Here is a 10,954-nt window from a genome sequence, read left to right on the forward strand (position 1 = left end):
GGGCCCTGAATGAGACATTGGATCAGATGGACTTGACAGATCTATTTAGAACTCTGCATCCCAAAGCAACAGAATATACTTTCTTCTCGAGTGCACATGGAACATTCTCCAAGATAGATCATATACTGGGTCACAAAACAGCCCTTCATCAGTTTACAAGAATTGAAATCATACCATGCATACTTTCAGACCACAATGCTATGAAGCTTGAAATCAACCACAGAAAAAAGTCTGGAAAACCTCCAAAAGCATGGAGGTTAAAGAACACCCTACTAACGAATGAGTGGGTCAACCAGGCAATTAGAGAAGAAATTAAAAAATATATGGAAACAAACGAAAATGAAAATACAACAATCCAAACGCTTTGGGACACAGCGAAGGCAGTCCTGAGAGGAAAATACATTGCAATCCAGGCCTATCTCAAGAAACAAGAAAAATCCCAAATACAAAATCTAACAGCACACCTAAAGGAACTAGAAGCAGAACAGCAAAGGCAGCCTAAACCCAGCAGAAGAAGAGAAATAATAAAGAGCAGAGCAGAAATAAACAATATAGACTCTAAAAAAACTGTAGAGCAGATCAACGAAACCAAGAGTTGGTTTTTTGAAAAAATAAACAAAATTGACAAACCTCTAGCCAGGCTTCTCAAAAAGAAACGGGAGATGACCCAAATAGATAAAATCATGAATGAAAATGGAATTATTACAACCAATCCCTCAGAGATACAAACAATTATCAGGGAATACTATGAAAAATTATATGCCAACAAATTGGACAACCTGGAAGAAATGGACAAATTCCTGAACACCCACACTCTTCCAAAACTCAATCAGGTGGAAATAGAAAGCTTGAACAGACCCATAACCAGTGAAGAAATTGAACCGGTTATCAAAAATCTCCCAACAAATAAGAGTCCAGGACCAGATGGCTTCCCAGGGGAGTTCTACCCGACGTTTAAAGCAGAGATAATACCTATCCTTCTCAAGCTATTCCAAAAAATAGAAAGGGAAGGAAAACTTCCAGACTCATTCTATGAAGCCAGTATTACTTTGATTCCTAAACCAGACAGAGACCCAGTAAAAAAAGAGAACTACAGGCCAATATCCCTGATGAATATGGATGCCAAAATTCTCAATAAGATACTAGCAAATCGAATTCAACGGCATATAAAAAGAATTATTCACCATGATCAAATGGGATTCATTCCTGGGATGCAGGGCTGGTTCAACATTCGCAAATCAATCAACGTGATACATCACATTAACAAAAAAAAAGAGAAGAACCATATGATCCTGTCAATTGATGCAGAAGGCCTTTGACAAAATCCAGCACCCTTTCTTAATAAAAACCCTTGAGAAAGTCGGGATAGAAGGAACATACTTAAAGATCATTTATGAAAAGCCCACAGCTAACATCATCCTCAACGGGGAAAAACTGAAAGCTTTTTCCCTGAGATCAGGAACACGACAGGGATGTCCACTCTCACCGCTGTTGTTTAACATAGTGCTGGAAGTTCTAGCATCAGCAATCAGACAACAAAAGGAAATCAAAGGCATCCAAATTGGCAAAGATGAAGTCAAACTTTCGCTTTTTGCAGATGACATGATATTATACATGGAAAATCCGATAGACTCCACCAAAAGTCTGCTAGAACTGATACATGAATTCAGCAAAGTTGCAGGATACAAAATCAATGTACAGAAATCAGTTGCATTCTTATACACTAACAATGAAGCAACAGAAAGACAAATAAAGAAACTGATCCCATTCACAATTGCACCAAGAAGCATAAAATACCTAGGAATAAATCTAACCAAAGATGTAAAAGATCTGTATGCTGAAAACTATAGAAAGCTTATGAAGGTAATTGAAGAAGATATAAAGAAATGGAAAGACATTCCCTGCTCATGGATTGGAAGAATAAATATTGTCAAAATGTCAATACTACCCAAAGCTATCTACACATTCAATGCAATCCCAATCAAAATTGCACCAGCATTCTTCTCGAAACTAGAACAAGCAATCCTAAAATTCATATGGAACCACAAAAGGCCCCGAATAGCCAAAGTAATTTTGAAGAAGAAGACCAAAGCAGGAGGCATCACAATCCCAGACTTTAGCCTCTACTACAAAGCTGTCATCATCAAGACAGCATGGTATTGGCACAAAAACAGACACATAGACCAATGGAATAGAATAGAAACCCCAGAACTAGACCCACAAACGTATGGCCAACTCATCTTTGACAAAGCAGGAAAGAACATCCAATGGAAAAAAGACAGTCTCTTTAACAAATGGTGCTGGGAGAACTGGACAGCAACATGCAGAAGGTTGAAACTAGACCACTTTCTCACACCATTCACAAAAATAAACTCAAAATGGATCAAGGACCTGAATGTGAGACAGGAAACCATCAAAACCTTAGAGGAGAAAGCAGGAAAAGACCTCTCTGACCTCAGCCGTAGCAATCTCTTACTCGACACGTCCCCAAAGGCAAGGGAATTAAAAGCAAAAGTGAATTACTGGGACCTTATGAAGATAAAAAGCTTCTGCACAGCAAAGGAAACAACCAACAAAACTAAAAGGCAACCAACGGAATGGGAAAAGATATTTGCAAATGACATATCGGACAAAGGGCTAGTATCCAAAATCTATAAAGAGCTCACCAAACTCCACACCCGAAAAGCAAATAACCCAGTGAAGAAATGGGCAGAAAACATGAATAGACACTTCTCTAAAGAAGACATCCGGATGGCCAATAGGCACATGAAAAGATGTTCCGCGTCTCTCCTTATCAGGGAAATACAAATCAAAACCACACTCAGGTATCACCTCACGCCAGTCAGAGTGGCCAAAATGAACAAATCAGGAGACTATAGATGCTGGAGAGGATGTGGAGAAACGGGAACCCTCTTGCACTGTTGGTGGGAATGCAAATTGGTGCAGCCACTCTGGAAAGCAGTGTGGAGGTTCCTCAGAAAATTAAAAATAGACCTACCCTATGACCCAGCAATAGCACTGCTAGGAATTTATCCAAGGGACACAGGAGTACTGATGCATAGGGGCACTTGTACCCCAATGTTCATAGCAGCACTCTCAACAATAGCCAAATTATGGAAAGAGCCTAAATGTCCATCAACTGATGAATGGATAAAGAAATTGTGGTTTATATACACAATGGAATACTACGTGGCAATGAGAAAAAATGAAATATGGCCTTTTGTAGCAACGTGGATGGAACTGGAGAGTGTGATGCTAAGTGAAATAAGCCATACAGAGAAAGACAGATACCATATGGTTTCACTCTTATGTGGATCCTGAGAAACTTAACAGGAACCCATGGGGGAGGGGAAGGGAAAAAAAAAAAAAAAAGAGGTTAGAGTGGGAGAGAGCCAAAGCATAAGAGACTGTTGAGAACTGAGAACAAACTAAGGGTTGATGGGGGGTGGGAGGGAGGAGAGGGTGGGTGATGGGTATTGAGGAGCGCACCTTTTGGGATGAGCACTGGGTGTTGTATGGAAACCAATTTGACAATAAATTTCATATAAAAAAAATAATAATAATAATCTAAAAAAAACTAAAAAAAAAAATAATTCCTTATAAAAACAATGCCATGAATCTTACATTTACCATAAGAATGTTGTTGAGGATGTCACCCAGTGCATTAAAGAGGGTCTTTTATAAGTATCCACAAGATACATTTTACTCTGACCTCAGAACTAGAAAGTTATAGCTTTCCTTGAGAAACTACTTTTTTTTTTTTTTTTCAGACACTGAGAATGTAACTGAATACATGTCATTCTTCTGGAAAACTTAGAGCCAATCTGTGAACCTTCCAAAAGTTTAATAGTATTTATTTATTTGTGCTAAGTTCATGCTGGCTCCATTTTATTTCTCCATCCTTATTTTCTCTTTGCCTCATTTTTCTTCTCATTTTAGAATTTAATCTTACCTAGCTATATCATTTCTGTCTTTAATTGTATGTCTCCTTAAAACTACTTTATGGACCAAAACATATAAATAAATTATACATAAGTCAAAATTCCTGCAACTAACAAGTTCCTAATTACATTGAATGGCCACATCTGATATTTAAATATCATGTAAAATTTCATGGGAGCCTTTATCCTGTCCAGTGCAAAGACATATTACCACAGATGGGATTAATTTTAGAGTTGTTTCCTGAGTACATGGTGACATTTATTGAAAGCACATTGCAGTACAAATGCATGGAGTGGAATCAGGTTGTGTCTACTAGCAGAAAACTTGTTAAGTGTGGCTGCAAATGCTGACATTCTTCAATCTCTGCTTCTTACCAGGCTCAGAATAGTCCTGTGAGATGTGACTTCCTGAAGAAATAATTTGATCTTCTAAACCTAGACATTTCTAAAGTAGAGAGGAATTTACCATTCTTCCATACAGATAGGAGTGAAGAGAAGAACAACATGAGCAAGTCAAGGTTTCTTTAAACTTCTGAGGCTTAAAATGTTTGGTAGATCAATAGCTTCTCAAAAGAAAGTCAGACATCTACTTTAGTTGACATTGTCTTTACAATTAATTTTTTTCCATGTAATATAATTGTTGATGATTCCTCCATTTTTTTTTCTCTAAAAACTCTATGTTGTTTCATTGCCATGTGGATGAGTTTATGCTTGCTGGTTATTGTATATTATAATTTAAAAAAACATTCATGGAACTTACATTTAATCAGATTGCTCCTCTGTCTTCACCTCCTACATTTTCTCTTTCATTCTCAGGGTCCAATTTTTTTTTTTATTCTTTTAGCAACCAATATTACTTCCTTCTCAAGTATTGCATTTCCTCCTTCGTTTTCATGAAAATTTCCCCTAGAATCCTCAAATGTCTGACTCTTTCTCTTTATTCAAATTTGGCTTAAGTACACCTTTTTTTTTAATTTTTTTTTTTTTTTAACATTTATTCATTTTTGAGACAGAGACAGACAGAGCATGAACGGGGGAAGGTCAGAGAGAGAGGGAGACACAGAATCCGAAACAGGCTCCAGGCTCTGAGCTGTCAGCACAGAGCCCGACGCGGGGCTCGAACCCACAGACCGCGAGATCATGACCTGAGCCGAAGTCGGACGCCCAACCGACTGAGCCACCCAGGCGCCCCTTAAGTATACCTTTTAAGAAAGAGGCTTTTTAATGAACAATAGTCTATAGTGTCTATAACAGACTATTTTCCCATGTTCCCACCCAATCATCTCATTACACCATTCTTTTGTTTATTGCATACATCTTATATTAATTAATTTTATTTATTTGTGTCCTTATTTACTGTTTGGTTTCCATTGGTTGAACACAAGCTTATTGAGGGAGTAAGCCAGTTTGTCATATTGACTGCCCTATCTTCTGTTTTACTGACAGAACCTGGTGCCCAGTAATTTCTCAATCAGCACTTTTTCTTATGATTTTAACGAATGTAATAAAAATGAAGTACAACAGCTTATACAAACAATACTGGTTATAAACCTCGATAGTGCTTTACCAAGATGGTGGACAGTCTTCCTGGGAATGTCTTCTTCCCCTACTCTCCAGAAGCTGGATAAGGACTGTGAATGTTGAAATTTTCTTCATTCAGTGACAGTGGTTTTTTGTTTCCTATGTGAAAATTGGTATCTGTGAAATATATTCATTAGTTTTAAAAAGCTCAAATCCATGGCCAATAGGTCATTCTGTAAGATTTACTTTTTAATTTGGCAAAGCTTGATGGTTTCACTTGAAAACACTGTGTACTTTCTACTTAAATCTCTAATTGAAAATTACAGTAAAACCTTGGATTGCAAAGTAACTTGTTCTGTGAGTGTTCTGTGAGATGAGCAAACATTTCTAATAAATTTTAACTTGATGAACAAGTGACATCTCGCAATACAAGTAGTGTGTGAAATGCCCAATGTCACAGGATGACAACTGAGCCAATGGTTCTTTTCTCTTTCTCTCTTTGTCTCCCTCCATCTCTCTCTCTCTCTCTCTCTGTCTCTCTCTCTCTCTCTCTCTGTGGGATTGTGGATGATCATATCCCTCGCTCGGATGCTCTGTCTCAGGCTGAAGTGTTTGGCAAAAAACTGATTTTTCAGAACCTTGGAAGGTGCCCATGACTGGCACTAGTGTATTTTTTGTCACTTCAAAGCATCTATGGACAGTACTTTGCTTTCCTGTACAAGAGTAAGTTTAGGAATGCCTTGCTTCCTTCTAGGTCAAGCTGCCTGCAGACATAGACCCTTTGCTGCCTTATTTCCAGTTACATTATATACAGTATAAGACAAGAATTTATTAATACTATACTGTTCTCAACATCTGTTAGTGATAGTGAAAGTCATCCTACACAATAACCCTCTTCTCTCTTATCTCCCTCACACCAGCCACAGAAGTTTTCAAAGGTAAGTGCAGGTTAATTTGTTACTTGTCTTTATATTTTGTATTTTCTTTATTATTTTCTATTATGTTACAATATTGTAATCATTTTTATATTAATATTTTTGGGTTGTGGAACAAATCACCTGAGTTTCATTATTTCTTATGAGGAAATTCACTTTTATATATAAGTGCTTTGGATCACAAACGTTTCCAGAACAAATTATGCTTGCAAACCAAGGCATTATTGTATATACATTTTGCTTATCTGCATTATTTTAAAGTTAGTTTCAAAACCCTTGAAACCCAGAGTTGCACAATGTGGTCATATAAATCAGAAAATCATTAGAATGAGATTTGCCTTCCAAACTCCATATTATTTTGTCTTTACTCCTGTTCTAATACATATCTGGTGGAAAAGTTATTTTATGATTTAACCTCATATTTCATACAAAGTACATGAGAGATAGTTGTGAAAAATCATACTGAAAACAATAATATTAATTGCATTCACATCACATGCTAGACACTTTTCTAAACACATTGATGTATTATCTCATTTAATCCTAAAACAAACTTCCTTGGCAGTACTATTATTAGTCCCATTTTACAAATGAGGAGACTGAGGCCAAGAGCTCAGAGATAGTGTGGACCTGGGCTTTGACTACAGGTAATCTGACAAATGGCCTTTGTGGCTATCAAAAAGGGAGAAGGACCGACATTTTCTTTTGCTCTCAGCAGAGAAGCTGGTTGACACAGTTCTACTTGCTGTTTGCCTGGATCACAGACTAGGCAGATTGTGATGTCTGTTGCTCTGAAAGTGTCTCCTGGGATTTTCTTTCCACTCTACTGAGAAATCTCCTGCCCATACTGCCTTTGGACATACCTTTCAGTCCTTCTCTGAGTATTTCTATTTTGTTTGCTTTTTCTTTATTTTTTTGTTTGTTTGTTTATTTTGAGAGAGAGAGAGAGAGAGAGAGAGAGAGAGAGAGAGAGAGAAGAGGAGAGGTGGCAGAGAGAGGGAGACAGAAAGAAAATTCCAAGCAGGCTCTATGCTGTTAGTGCAGAGCCAGACCTGGGGCTCAATCTCACAAACTGTGAGATCATGACCTGAACTGAAATCAAGAGTCAAACACTGAATAGATTGAGCCACCCAGGGACCCCTCTATTTTGTTTGCTTTCTATGATTACAAAAATGTTTGCTCACTCTAGACTATTTTGTAAAGAGTATTTATGAAAATATAAAAATCCCCATAATCTCTAAATTATTAATAATTAGTTGTTTTCTTATAGTCTCTTATGATGTCTCTCCTTTATAGTTAGATACTTCGTGTATTTATATCCTTATGTTTTGCTTTAGGTCTCCTTAGAAGTGGCTGCAGAGATGGGACTAGACATGCAAGAGATTTATTGCAGGAAACACCTAGGCTGAGACAAGTGGGGAGAACTGGAGAAGAATGAGAAAATCTTCACATCATGACACAGGTCTGATGCCAGTAAAGGAGTGCAAGGAGTGAAAAGAATTGAATATGCAAAATTTTAAGCCATAGGGCAAGTCTAAAAGTTTCAGTGCAGTGGCAGATCAGAGACATAGCTGGTGGGCTGTCAGTTATGTTCTGTGTGGCTCATTATCAGGGTCACCAAGATTTACCCATTATGCAGCACACATCTATTTCTCCATGCACATTCCAGGAGCATCTCCTCATGCCCTTTTGGGTCTCTCAACCTGAGGAAAAAAACCTGAGGACTATTGTTAGTAGCATGAACAAAAGTCAATGTCCCTGCTGTTGATCTAGAGGCCACATCTGAGCTTCCTTCTCTACCATCCTTTCGAAACACTCCTCACCTTTAGCTATGACTGCATCAGGTCTTAGTGGATGGTCTAATTTGGGGATTCAAACCTGCATTTCTGAGGAGTCCAAGACCTTGATAATTATACCCTCCTCCAGTGAGAGTCACTGTATGTGCTTCTTCATATTTGCAGTGGGGTCAGGTAATACCAGAAGGATCGAATGAATCATCTGGGTTCCATATGTATTTCTCCTTACCTCCATTGTGTAAAAGCATCCCTACTTCTTCCTGATGATCACAGTCAACTATCTATGCCACCATAATGACTTCTCTTCTTACCTACTGGGTCCTAAATATAAGAAATCAAAATTTTTCTGGTAGCAGACATAACTTATAGTTCAATGAGATCCTTGCTGTATCCTCAGGCAAGGATATGCCCCCCTTTGTGGACCACAACATCCAACACTAGAGATCCCAGAGTTGATTTAGACAAGAATGAAAATTCTCCACTAGGTTTTGAGGAGTGATGGTAAGAATAATGCTAAAGACACTCAGTGGTTCTGTCCCTGAATTCCCAGAGACATGTAATCTTCCCACTTGGGACACATCATAGTAGAGTTCTCTGATCTCATACATACATAACATCATGAAGGATATCATCCCATCTTTTCTGGATATTGCCTCAAAGCTAGAGCTTCAGCTGTGCTTTTAGAAGGCTGTTCTATTGTTCTATAAGGTTGGCTATTTCTAGATGATGAGATGCCAGAAATAACTAGTGAGTCCCATAGTCATGGGCCCACTCTCATTCCTCTTTGCTGTGAAGTGGGTCTGCTGATTGGATGCTGTGATACAGGGATTCAGTATCTGTAGATCAGACATTCTGTAAGCCCCAAGATAGTGGTTGGTAACTGAATCTCAGAAGGCAGGAAAGAAATCCATATCCGGAGTAAGTGTCTATCACAATGAGGATGACCCACAACAGTTATCAGCATGGGAGAGCCCAAGGCAGTTGGTTTCCCAAGTGACCAGTTGGTCTCTAGTGGAATAGTGCACACTGGGAAGTCTTGTGGTGTTATGGATTGAATTGTGTCCACCCAAAATTTATATGTTAAAGCCTTAATCCTTATTGTGATTCTATTTGGAGATAGGGACCATAAAGAGGTAATTAAGGTTAAGTGAGGTCATAAGGATGGGACCCTAATCCAATAGAATTGATATATTTATGAGCAGAGGAAGAGACACCAGAGCTCACCCATGCACTCTGTCTCTCCATGCATACCCAAAGAAAAAGGCCATGTGACAACACAGCAAGAAGGTGACATCTGCAAGCCCAGCAGTGAGGCCTCGCCAGAAACCAATCATGTTGGCACCTTGGTCTTGGACTTCCAGCCTCCAGAATTGTGAGAAAATAAATTTATGTTGTATAAGCCACCCAGTCATTGGTATTGTGTTATTGCAGCTGAGCAGAATAATAGGTTACTGATAGGATGGAAATTTAGATATGTAGCACCTGAGTTTATGAGTACATTATACTCTTCTCAGCAGATCTAAGACAGTGGAATATTTCCAAGACTTCCACACATATTCTCTTATTATTCATTAGGCAGAAAACTCTGGAGAAATTGAAATTGTCTTAAATATGAGTGAATTATAAAATGCTAATAAAAAGCATTCTCCACTCAAATTCTTATTGAGCCCCTGACTAGTTAAGTTAACAGTTCTAGGGAAGAGATGGATAATACAATATCTCAGCCATTAGAGCTTCTACTAAACAGTGGAAACTCGATTCATATGGTATTTCTGCAAGAAGGTATCTTTTGCCTTTGGTTCCAAAAGGCATTTTGTTGAGATTGCCAAAATTAGAAAATGAAATTGTCTTGAATATCTTTTATGGTTCATTTATTAAACATTCAGTGCGAATAAATGTGAATCTGATGTTTTTTAAATCTTGAAATAGATTTTTAGGAAATGACTTTCTACTTCTTTGGAATTGACATCTTTTCACCAGCAGAAAAATTCCTAAATAATTCAGCAAACTATTTCTGCACCTACTGTGTGTTATTGTAGCATGTAATGGGGATAAAACAATAAAAAAGACAGGTGTTAATTACTCCTGCAAGGAGATTATGGAATAACGGATTCTTTGTCAGAGATTCACTGAAGGTGTCAAGGTCAAATATTTGTTACATCTTTTGATGCAGTTTTGAGGCCTGTGTATCTGCTTTAATTCCATTAGAATCTGCACAGTCAAGAGGAATAGCATAATGAAAGGAAATACTGCTCAGAGTATGTGTCATTTTATTCAGTTGATACACACTGTAAAGATAAATCTTACTAATAGGGTGAGCGAGGATGAGCACTGTCATACTGTGTGTAGTGAGCTGGAAGTACAAACATAAAAGCAAATAAAGGATGCCCAGTTTATGCAGCGAAGCTGGTTCAAACCAAATTTGTGGCCTACAGAACTGGGACCTGGGTAAAAGTTTCTAATTGTTGTATATTATTACTCTTCTAAATTATATGTAGTAGACCATTTGTCTACTGTATTCTAATGTGAGAAGATATTTATAAAGTAGTAACTAATTCCCAGTGAGGAAATTCTTTTGTTCATCACTTTTGTTCATCACTTATGATCTTTTAAGTTATCACTATTATTCTTGCACTGTCATGTAGTATATCAAGTGTGCAGTGTGTACTGTGTGTACGTGTGTGTGTGTGTGTGTGTGTGTGTGTGTGCGCCTATGTGTGCATTGCTAGATACAACCCTTCTATTTCTGCCTACAGCATCC

The sequence above is a fragment of the Herpailurus yagouaroundi genome, unplaced genomic scaffold (genome assembly GCF_014898765.1).
Source record: "Herpailurus yagouaroundi ecotype Mexico unplaced genomic scaffold, PumYag 182, whole genome shotgun sequence".
In the NCBI taxonomy this organism is placed as follows: Eukaryota; Metazoa; Chordata; class Mammalia; order Carnivora; family Felidae; genus Herpailurus; species Herpailurus yagouaroundi.